We start from the raw sequence: 13,748 nt of genomic DNA, 5'->3' as shown, positions 1-13,748 counted from the left end.
ATATATATAATTATATATATATACTTATATATATATATATATATATATATATATGTTGTCAAAACACTTTTATATTACGTCGTCGAGCTTCAATCTTATTTTATCTGTTTTATATGCTATTTATAAAAGATTGCGAGCTATGTATGTCTAGCAACACTCGCTAAATATTTTGCAAGAATAATTAATATATGTAATATGGTAATTCTCAAGGCGCCGGCATGTTACATATTGCCTTTGCTAATTCATGATTTGATCTCAAACGAAGTTCGTCTGAAACTTATCTTATATGTTCAATATCGTTCATAAAAAATACATGCATTCTTATTTTTAAAGCGTAACAGTAGACACTTTGGTTGAGTCCACACACGAGTAATTGGAATAACAATCTGTTTAATTTATTATTTAAATGTCAACTGGTTTGTCCGTGTGTCCCATTACTATTGTATGATGCCCAATAACTATGTTGAAAATGCGTGTGCGCTGTTAACTGCAATCGGTTGCACCGAGATGAAGTGAGGAGGAGAAAAATATGAAATCGTTCTTACTTTCCACGAGTTTGAATTGAACATTAATGTCCACGAATACATTTGCTTTTTGCTAATTCCTCTTTTTCATGTTCCTCAATATTTTCTATACACTTGCTTGGTTTAATTCAGCTTTCACTCGTAATTGTTTGTTATTGTTGGAGTAATTTAAAATTCGAGTGACATCTGTGAATTTGAAATCCAACATTGCAACTGTTAAATGCCTGTTTAAAAAGAACAGCAAAATAACAAAAAAAAACCCCAAAAAACAGCATGTATAGCAAAGCACACACTATGTCCGTTGTTGGTCGAAGCCGACAAAGCTAATAGAATGGTTCACCGGTTATTATGTGACGCCTTATTCTTCTGTAATTTATGGAGATAAGAATAATTTATTAGAAGATAACAGACTAGTTCTGCCACAACAACATAGTTCCTCTTACAAAATGCACCGTTTTATGTTCAATTTATCAAACCAGCAATACAAAATTTTGTGATAGTGTTAGCAGATGTGAAAGTGGAATTATCAATAGTATCACTTGTTTTTATAATGTGCGTTCATCAAATCAATTCTAATTTCTATTAAACAATTTGTATGGAATTTCATTGTTTCATCTTGTTTTCCTGTATGGCTTTAATCACTACGCCCAAATATAATTAATTTTTTGAAGTTTAAAGACATATAATTGATCGTTCGTGTTGCTGTTGATTTAAATCGAAGATACTGATTTGAATACCTTAGCTGTTTCCATTTAAATTTACTTTTCCTTTTTACGCCCACATATGTTTAATCATGTCAAAATATGTTTCACGAACAAATAAGAAATATTAATATAATAGATAAAATGCTATAATTAATTTTGACATACATTTACTCCAGCATGATTTATTTATTCATATTTAAAATAAGAGTATCAGCTTATCAAGGCGATCATTCCACTCGAGAATTAGGGTTATTGAGTGTGAACTAGTCAATGAGATAATATCGTAGCGATAAGTAGTAGTGGAAATTAGGTAGATCGGATTTCTTAAGTAGACAGTTCCTCAAGAATTTGTTTAGGTTAGACATGAAGTATGCGAAATAGTAATGAACTGGAAAGCGGGCAAACGGAAGAGAGTACCACATGCATACAATTTTAAAAAAGAGGATTTCTTCATGGACTTTATGTTTAGGTTTAGGCACGGATAAAGAGTGGAGGAGAATAGTTTATATTGATTTCAGAAAGACGAGTGATTTTCATGAAAGTTTGGGGAGGGGGGCATAAATTTAAGCTGAGACGAGCGATTGCCATGGAAATAACGATAAAGGAGAGGCATGCTCGCAACGTTTCTTCTAATGGGAAGAAGTTGAATAGTAAGGAAAAGAGAACACCCCCTCGGTTACCAAATCTATTTTGAAATTTTGATCTTTATACATTCATTAAATGTTGCATATTTTGTTTTAGTTTTGCTAATATGGTGTATTTTTAAAACGGAAATACTGATATGTATTTTACGGAAGTGGAACGAAATGCTAAATAATGTAAAATCGCAAAACTACTTTATAATTAAAGAGTACAATAATGGCATACTCAGATGTTCTTAAACAGCCATGAGGTAGCACGTAGCGTCGAAGCTCATAACGTTTTTTTGCTCTGTCAATGTAATCTGTCAAGGTTAAATAATTGCGTTATCTTTAATAAAAATATAATAAGGATTACAATATTAATACTGAAGGATGTCAACTATATCTTTTTATTTGGAGCAAGATGAATGGTACTAAGACTACATCAGATATGTTTATTATAGATAGTATAACATCATAAGAACATTTTGGTTTTCATTTTGGGGCTTCATTTCTTTTTTTTTTTTTGGCGATTAAAATTTCAATTTTTCACAAGTGTTTACGAACTTTTGTGACAGACTAATAACTAAAATTGTTTTTGAAAAATTGAAAAACATATCCTTTTATCGACAGTTTATACACTATATTTATGTATATATTTGCTTTTTACAACTTCAAACCATGATAAAATTTCTCAGCTGAATGGCCGATATCGCTATTAACCAGCAATACGGACACATATAAAAAAACACCGTTTCTCAGTATCAAATGTAAATAATGAGTGGTTGTGATTAAAAACTTGAAACAAAATGACAACGTTTTTTTAATGGTAACACTTTTGTAATGTAACTATTCAACATTTTACTCGAAACAATAGGAGTCTCTAATTTGAGAACGACCTTCCTAAGACAATGAATATCTCGCAGTTAATTTATTGAAAATTGTAAGAATGTAATTTCAACAGATATGAATACTCTTCTTTTTCTATATCAATAATAGTCAAATTAATGTGATTTAAATAAATATATAATGCGGAAACGTCTATCTGTAATAAGTTGAGTTTAGTAAGATCCTATGCACTACAGGATACATTATTATTTTAAAATATTTTGGTAACCGTAAATAAGATTGCCTATGCGTAAATCATGTTAACATTTTATTGTAGAATTAGATCATATTTAATGTTGTGAATGTATCATTCCAAATATGAGAAATTTGAAAATAAAAATTGGACAATAAAATTATACGGCTATTTATATTTGTGAAGCATGTGTATATCATTGCAAGCATTTATCCATATATTGAGGACATATGATATGCTATTTTTATACCATAAGCAGGTTTTGATATCTTTCTGTTCTTCTATCCAATACGTATCTTTTCTGTGAATATTTCGTTTCTTTTCGCCTGTGCATTTGATATTACGTAACACGCTGTTATCATTTATTCAGAAAAATATTTCTTGATAATAAGTCATAAGGTTATCATTTTATAAAAGTGATACACCCCACATGCATAATTACCTAATAGAAAACGGTACAAAATGTGAATTAAAATAAAAACAAACATTTTTCAACAGGTGTCAAACTAAAAAGCTAAGCAAATCGATCAATTATGACTATTATTATTTTTTTAATTTTTAATGGAAAATGTATTTTATTAATTTTTAATGGAAAATGTTCGCTACTTGTCTCATGAATTAGAATTGCAATTTTTGTTGATTTTCAAATATATATTATGTGATTAATGAGCGTAAATACTACTTAGAAAGACCTATTTGATATGAACACGATTAAATAGTTGATCAGTCTTTTCCATTGTAACTATTAATGATGTACGATAGTTGCGCTTAAAATATTATCATTTCTTCCAAGATTTTTCTATCAAATTTTCCGTATACTTTAAAATATGATAGTCAAACTATTACTAAACTTCTGGTCGGATGGACTCCGCACATTCATGAATTTTTATTCATTTAGACTATTAATTAAAACATTGGCTTTTAATATATAAAATTTCAATAAACCTCTGTAAAAGCAAACACATGTCGTCATATTTCATATAGATTGCAGATGCATTACATCAGGAAGAAAAAACTTTCTAAGGTACGAAATGTTTATGTAGTATATAGACAAAATAATAATTAAAACAATTAAACATTTCACTTAATGGAATATAATAATATTATTGTTTGTGCGTAGTGGCAATTGGTTATGTATACAAGGTTTATTGACTCTTGAATGGATAAACTGTAAAATTGACACAGTCTTCCAGATAATCATATAATTCCAGCAGGCAGTATAACATACGCTAAATACAAATGTTGTTTGTATTCTGGTGTTTCTTGGATAACAGACTGGCATACTTGTCGGCATATGTAGTAGATGAATTTGATTAATGCACACACAAAATTTATCGGGTAAATAATAGCGCCAGACTACTTACCGGTCAAATGCACACAAAAATAACCAAGATTTATTATTTAGTTTTTACACACTGAAAAATACAGTGCGATAATATGTATGCACACTCTGTATATGCACACTATTACATATAGACAGTGCTATCGGGCATGTAATACCCTTCTCAATTTAGTGACATCTACAATACACGGTAACCGTATAAAATCTGCTATTTATCTTTTAATTACACTAAAATGTACATGGATCTGGAGACATTTTCGAACGATTTAACCTCATATTTTATGCGACAATTGTTGCATGGTTATCACAGACTTTACATTTAAAGTATATTGTGAATGCAGAATTTGTACTTTTTTAATCTGATAGCTTCGTACAATGGTGATCATTATTTGCAATTATAGATAATATGTTAATTCTGAAATGGTCATATAATAGTTATTTGATAAAATAAATACAAGTTATTTAAAAAAAAAAGTAACGCATTAAATCATATTTTTTTTATTCGGACTTTATTACAAAAAAAAAATCATTCCATATACGCAACACATGCTGCCTAAAATTATCGGTACAATTTACGCGATTTTTCTCACCAAAAAACACAATGCGATATACTATGTATATCGGTCGAAATATATTCGTCCATTTCCTCATTGATAAAAGACGATGGTTCGATTATAAAATGCTTCAAAGAGGATCGGTGCCAACACCCAAAAACTTAAACTTTGCGTAAGCAGTTTATCTACTTAACGAGAAGTTCGATTCCATGTACATTCGGGAGGGATGAAAACTTAAGATCAATATGGATTTGAAGGCATTTCGTGACATCGCACGTGACAGTGTCAGTATGATCCACTATCAGATTTTCATTGACTTATATATATATATATATATATATATATATATATATATATATATATATATATATATATATACATATAAAGAGAGAGAGAGATGTTTATGAAGTATAATTAGATTTATTTTAGTACACTTATTACATAAGTCCGTGTTATGAACATCTTGCTAAAAGCATAAACAGCATTAAATCAATTTAAGTTTAAATCATGAAAAACATATTAAACAACAAAGTAAAAATATATTCTCTCATAAAAATAATTATATATATGCGATTATATTGCCGTCAATTATATTACCTCGTTCTTATTCATTAGTTTCATTCTGCTGTCTAAGTTCTATAGCGCTAAACACTGAGAAAAATAAGCGGTATGCGACGTTTAACGCTTTAATATTGAGATCAAATATAAAGGCAAGCGCTCCGGATGGTTTCAACATCAAACTTAAAGGATCAGCTTGAGAAATACATAGCACAAATATCTGTAAAGGATGGGACAGCGGAAATGAATAGATGATTTATAAAGCCAGCATATAAATACTACATTACGAAGATTGGTAATTCATCGGTTGGGACATTATGAAAGGAGGTTTTAGATTCTAACCACGACATATATCAAAGCAATGATGAAAAGATTAATAATGTAAGAAAAGATTTCAGAAATCTGTACACAGGAATGTATTTTTTTTACTTTGTCCTGACCTGAAAAAGAAATGTCCTACACTAACACAAACGTAAAGATGTTCTTAATATGCCCCAGATTCATTATCAGAATCACATTATGTAATGGCAGATTATGTCCAGACTAGTATTTATAAGTCCGTAAGAATAGGACAAGGTTCGCCTTAATTTCTAAACACAACGTCAATATCATTAATCACAGCGCAATGTAACTGACCACACACACAGACACACACCCACACACACACACGCACGCACACACACATATATGTATATATATTTGTGTGTGTATGTGTGTATGTTACATATATATTATATATGCTAGCATAAGTACCCGTTTAAATACACACACACATGTAATATATATATATATATATACATATATTTATATATATATATACATATATACATATATATATATATATATATATATATATATATATATATATATATGCATACATTATATACTAGCCGAATTACCCGTCGTTGAGTTCTAAAATTGACTACGTTTTTATATTTTAAATTTCCATATTAGAGTGGCCCGGCGCGTGCACATACCTAACACCTATGGTGAATTACAACTGTTTATAATATAACATATTCATCATCGACACCTATTCTATCATTGGATGTTGTCAGTTGTGTATAATAGTCAACCTTATAGGTGTGTATTTGTGTATAGACACAAACAGTTATCTTTATTATAGAGATTATGTAAACATTTGTCAAATTTCATTTCGGTAATGTACATTGGTTTCCACATTACTCAAAAAAAATATATAACATATTTCCATCCCATTGAGATCAGGTGAGAACGCACACCTCATAACTTTATTATAAAATATATCTTCAAAATACAATATAATCATAAAATCATACTTACACAGATTGATATCGGAACCCTGTATTAAAGATTGTGGAATATTTACATTCTCTGGATGCTAGGCCCCACAATTTTATGTGCCATCTCTGTTTAAGCTGAGAGATACGTTGTGCGCATCTATATCAAAAACCCTTGTAAAAGTATTTTTTTTTAGTTTTTATTTCCATTCTTTAGAGAATGGGTGCGTGCACAGACCCCACAAATTTAATAAACGCCTCATGGTAAAAATGTAACGTGCCTACTTTTGATCCGTGATTCCGTTTCGATCATTATATGTGGTCAGATTTGTATAATAATCGGCCTATTCGTGTACAGCCTCACACACACAAGCACAGAGGCAATCAGCTTTGTTATTATATATATATATATATATATATATATATATATATATATATATATATATATATATATATATATATACTGATAGTCAAAAGCCCAAAAGAAATATGAACATATATTATTCTGCCACTCTCTGCGCATCTCTCTTTTACCACTATTATTATTTTTTGTTCAAAATAATAAACGCATATTGAACTTCTCCTACTTATACACAATATACAAATATTTCATTGCATCGAAAATAGAAGAATACGCAGGAAATCCACGAAAAATTGGAAAACCAATAAAGGACATAACAGTGTCGATTTGCATGGAAAGAACTGTAATTTTCAGACATTTAATGTGAACTGCATGAATGTAAAGTGGAGTTAATTTCTTAGTCTTTTGTGAAAGCCAATTTTATTTCAAGTTAATCTCATTTTACACAATAGCTGTATTACGCAATGTTTATTTTTGTACGTGCTTGAGAGCACTGATACGGTAAATATATTTCCGTATACGGTATGACATGTAAGAGTTTATTTGTTTACAATAAATTAGGTATATCTTTTTACTTTAGTATTTGTCTGTAACAGATGGATTGGTTTTGCAATATCTCTATTCTAATAAAATATATCGAACATTTTTCTAAACTGTTCCCATTTCATTTAAAAGAACGGTCTTGATTTTCCATCATTGCACGGAAATATGCAAATGATTTTTTCGTCACCTTACTTAACTTTCAGATTTTAAGATACACACATTTACATCGAAATTCGCCAAACAATTAATATTCATTTATCTGTATAAGGAAATAAAACATTGTATTCCTTTTTTCAATAATCATAAAGATATAAGAGATAGCACGATAGACAAGATATTTTCAAAAAGAAAAGTAATGCTTTTAAATCGAAAACAAAAACAACTGATATACGATCACTCACACTCTTTCATTTCCATTTCTGATAAAATCGTGAACTATATAGTAAGACAGTTATTTGCGGATGAAAAACTATGTTTTATTTAATATAATGTGTACAACTCAAATTTAATCAAAAAACTTATTTTACGTTTTTTTTTAATCGAGCATCAATAATACAGCTTCAAAATTCGAACTATACTGAATATAAACTGATGAATTCGTATTAAATTCACTTTCGGTTTTACCTCGGACATATAACGATTATTGAAGACAGCCTTTCTTTAACCCTACACGGTTGTATCATTCTGTAGCAGCGAGCATGAGAATTGTTTTTTTTTCCATTTGTAGTTGACTTTTTCTGTGCAATGCTTTGTTATCGTGACTACTTATAGAGATGAGTTATATTTGACTTAGATGTTGTTCAAGTTAATGTTGGGATTTTGGACTGTGATTTTTTTTTTGCTATAGCTCCAAGTAGTAAGCTTTCTATACCAACTACTCTGCTAAATTTCCAAAACGTTTTGTCTTGGAGACAGTTGCATGTTACGAAGTGGAAATGTCTCATAAAATAAATGGCATTTCTGATGACAATTCTCAGACTATCAGTTGCACAAGGCACAATATAACTTTCTGGAAAAACTAATATCCGAGGAAATTCACTAATCGTTTAATAACAATTATGGACACTGTGATATATCATTGTTCGAAAATTATTTATTGTTGATCGTTCAAATTTTTTTCACGTGTATACCCACAGTGGCGTTCTGACACTCCGAAATGTACTTAATCGTATTTAACCAATAAAAATGCATAGCGTGACATAAAACGAACAAATTGTCGAAGATGTTTCTACGCATATTATTTAGGAGCGTAGGGAGATCATTGGCACTAGCATGCAGCCTGTACTTTCTAGATTGCTGCCATGTCTCGTATACTAAAATAGGAATTATCATAGCAGGATAGTATCTAGTAGAATTAATGTAACAGTAACTTCTTGCTACTCTGGAAAAGTGTGTTATATATTAATCAATATCCCTTATATATATATATATATATATATATATATATATATATATATATATATATATATATATATATATATATATATAAGGTGAACATTCTCACAGATTTTGAATTCGCTTTAACATTCGGCCCAAAGACTGCATATAATTCGCGTAGCACATACGATAGATATCGGATCCTTTTTTCATATTTAGAGTATATATATATATATATATATATATATATATATATATATATATATATATATATATATATATATACTTAAGAGTAATTAAATTAAATATGTCTACTAGTATGCAAATCCAGTGATTATTGACCTTACAAAATGTTATCTAATGTAGTATGTCATATAAGACACTCCTAGCTTGTAAAAATTGCTCAATATAAAATATAGAACAAATAAAGAAAAATTAGTTATTTAAATTGTATGATTTGGAAAGATTAATCTACATCTTAAGAATTTATTATTGTTTGAAAACAAAACTACAATTGACTAAATCTGTTTTATTAACTCATGAGTTTCGGTGCTTATTAATCTCCACAGAGGAAAATATTAGCAAATGTTTTCATTGGTTTGCACCTTACTTGCTAGATGTAATAAACGTAGTAAATTAAAGTTTGTACAGATTTAATAAAATAGATGCATAGAATAAGGGAAATAGATATTAAAGCAGAAAAAGGATATTGTACTTTAAGTCTCAACTGAATGCTATTTTTGATCTAACGTCCAATCACCTTACATATCGTAGACACACATATATACATTTAAGAATACATCTTTATTTAGAAGGATATATATATCGCACGTTTTTAAATAAATAAAAAGTGTATATACCTATTTGGGAGACCTGGATATTTTCTATTTATATGAGAATAAAATACAATATTATTTTCATAATCCGACATGCAAATAATGTTTGTGGTTTAAAACTGAGTTTAAAAATTAAAATAAATTTAAAATAAATACTTGGGAGGCACCACTTTTCATGGCCAGAACTCCACGATGAGATAAGTATTAATGAATATAAACCGTTAGTTTAGTAATATATAATTGTGTAAATTTGGTAGAGTTTGGTTATTTATCGAGCCATCTCAACAAGAACTGGTTTACATAGAATTTGTAGGTTACTATGTCGTATTCACCCGGAACATGTCCATATATTCTACAAGAGAAGCTTTGCTCATGGTATCTGCGTTTTGATTTAGGCACAGATAGAGAGTAAAGAAAGTCATACATAGTACTTGTAGTTATTCTAGTATTTTTGTTAAAGCTTGCCAAGGACGGACTATAGACTGGAGTTAGCTTAGCGCTTGCCATGAAAATAGCGGTAGGGCAGAGAGAGAGAGGCTGCAACGTCTCTTCGGTTGGTAAGGGGTTATAGGAAATATAAAAAGGTATCACCTACAAGGGGGACAGCCGGTTTTGAACTATATTAAGGTTATTTTATGCCGACAGCTTCTGCAAAGATGTTGCAACAATACCCTAATTTAAGGGCGGACAGACTCTTATCCAGATTGATCATTGCACCGGTAGTGAGAAATTTATTGGAACAGTAGAATGATCCAACGGATTTATCATTGATGTTTATGCATAAAAAAATGACAAACAACCTTTATCTCCACATTACCACGTTCTCAAGATAAGGACAAAGGAAATCATAAAGATTTTATTAATTGCTGGCCTTGGAAGAAATGTCATAGATTTTAGTGTGGTCTGACTAAATGTCTACGAATGATCTAATGAAGGTTATTTGGGAAATCATTAATGATACTAAGGGTGACTTTTGGGCCATGGATTGTTGACGCTTGATGGGCACTAGCATTCATTCAATGACGTCCTTATTTCGGCCTATCAACAACCGTGTCCATGAGACTATACGCGAGATAAAAATGAATAATTGAGAGGTTATTTCTAGCTATACCACAGCTGAGCATCTTGGGAATATACTTTATGTCGTACTCTATTAAAATCCTTTAATATCATAAGTAATATTGCTCGGGAAACGAGTCCCCGTCGAGAGATTCACTAATCCTTGATAATATAACACGCAAAGTACACAAGTTGTTGATTTCGTAAAACGGACACCGTATTGTATGGCATTGGGCAGGCTATTTTTGCCGAGATTGACTACTTCATAATTTACCACAGGCCCCAACAACTTATTCATGACGCACAGGGGACTGACTTGTCTGTACTGAGATGGAGATGACCGATATCAGAAATATTTAAACACATTTTTCAAAGATATTGAAAACCATACTTTCTAAAGGCGACGTTTAAACAGGAGTGTACTATGCGAGTGCAGTTGAAGTTTTTGACCACTATGATTGGATTACCATCGGGATCAGTTGTGTGACTCGAATAAAAATGTTTGCGTAAGTTTAGCAATATAGCGTACATATATTTGTATTCGCATAGGATGTTTTCCGTGACAGTAGGATATACGGCGGTGAGGTAGGCGATTATAAGCAAAACTGGTGGAATCTTCTGTCAAATGCCGGGGAAAATATCTCAGGTACATTGAAGATGGTATAAGGAGGCAATAAACGTTTCTTTTTAGAAATCTATTTATTGTCAAAACTGTGACCTGCTCAGCTACTTTAAACTTTACGTAAATAGCATACGAATTTGTTGCATTCTTTATTACAGTTCAACAATATATACTGGCAGTCGTAAAGATTGCTTAGTTTTACAACATCAATTGCCTTGGAAGAAATATGGATAGTGATATCTGGAAGCAATAGCAGCGATAACTTTTGGGTGAATCCCTGCTTGCTGCTCAGCTTTTGATGACATTACGTTGAGGGCATGAAGTGGTCTTAACTGACAATTTAGTCAGGTTTGATGTAATAGAAGTGCGTTCTTTTTGAACATGGAGTGCATACATATATCTGATATACACTTCCGTAAGTTATCCCAATCAACCATAGACTATTGATATACACTACGATGAAGAGAGACATTAAGTGTGTATTACATTTTTCTAAATCTGAGCCGAGATAATTGATTGATCGAAAAATCCCAATGGAGATAGTACAGAAGATAAGCACATTTCTGGCAAGTTGTAAGAAAAAGGTCAAGAGGACTTACACACTTTCAGTTGGAGTGGGCTCTTGAACAAATTGCGTTAGGTCCTTGGCAATCGATAAATCATGGGAATATCTCTACTCATAATACGTCTTGTTTGCATAGACTAGCCTGTTAACATTGTGAGTATTGAAGTCTCCGTAAACGTAAATATAAGGCGGGGGATGGGTAGGCAGAATATAGCCAAGTTTTTCAGGAGTAGTATCAATGAGAGTAATGGCTGGTGTTGAGAACAATGATGGACGCTGTTCTGTGAAATTTCTACTCTAAAACATATATAATTCAAATTAGGATCTACTCTGAAGCTACCCCTACCACATGAAAATCATCTCTCATCATATCGTTGCAATGTATACTTTCCCGATTTTATAAGTATAGAAAATATATTTACCGACATCTTAAACGCGCTATATGTTCTATATTATATCGAAATCATGGAAAACGAAACATCACTTACATATTGACAGCAACAACTATTGGAATCACATTTTTGGCAAAACATTGAAATGTTTCAACAAAATGATTTGTATTCAGGTCAAAATAATAGTTGCATATCTTGAATATTATGATGCATATAAGACATCAGAGCTCTTGTTAAATTAAATAAAAAAGTATTTTATACAGTAACGTTACAATATTCTAGAAATAAACATTTCTATCAATATCAATACCAATGTACACACCACTTTTAGCAATTTTAGGCGAGTTCAAGAACAACTTGCGTTGGGTCATAGGCAATCAAGAAATACAGACAGAACGTGTACTGCAGTAGATAGAGGCGTTGATTGTCTATGTATACTTGTTAGCTTTGCCTAAAGATAGTGTCTTCAATCCTACCCTAATCCGACCTGAGAATTAGTTGGTACAAATACTGGCAAACCGACTTAAACTATAGTAATTACTAGGGCTTTGATAAGAGAATATCATTTTCTTTGTTTTGACTCTCGGGTAAAGAGCATCCACAGTTACACACACTTAATCAACCGAGGACCACGCCCGTCTATATAAAACATATAAGATATACACTGATATATACTCAAGAGTAAAAACAATGAAAAGATTATGCTGTTATCACAGCCCTAGTAATTACTGAGGATAAGATTAAGAAGCATTTCTATTCCGCCAAAAAAATAGGCCAGTGAAATAGATGTCCGAAAGTCGTGAAACAACACCTATGAAGATAAGGATAATAGTCCGCAAATAAATAAATAAATATTATGCCAGCTACTCATCTCAATAGATTTTTAATAATAAAAGAAACGTCACATATACAAAACATACGCCTAATGAAATTGTTTGTATATTACAAACGGTAAATACATTGGATCAAGTAAAGATTAGATACCCCGTAACAGACGACAAAAATAAGCGAACAATTCAAGAGGCATCGTTTGTTCGACCTTGACATTGATAGGTGTTTCTAAACTTGTAAACAGGTCAAATAGCAGACATATTCGAATGTTCGCGAGCAAGATTTTTAAAAAAATATATTTACAAAACTTTTAAAGATTTAAAAGTAAAAATAAATATTTACAACACATTTTCTTTTATATTAAATATTTACGAAACTTTAACAAGTTTAGAAACACCTAACGGCAATGTCAAGGTCGAACAAACGGTGTCTCTTAATTGTTCGCTTATTTTTGTCGTCTGCTACGGGGTATCTAATCTTTACTTGATCCGATACATTATATGAGATGCTGTGGTTCCTA

Source organism: Euprymna scolopes, chromosome 4, assembly GCF_053919585.1.
Source record: "Euprymna scolopes isolate OS-2025 chromosome 4, ASM5391958v1, whole genome shotgun sequence".
In the NCBI taxonomy this organism is placed as follows: Eukaryota; Metazoa; Mollusca; class Cephalopoda; order Sepiida; family Sepiolidae; genus Euprymna; species Euprymna scolopes.
Note: the sequence above shows the minus strand (reverse complement) of the source record.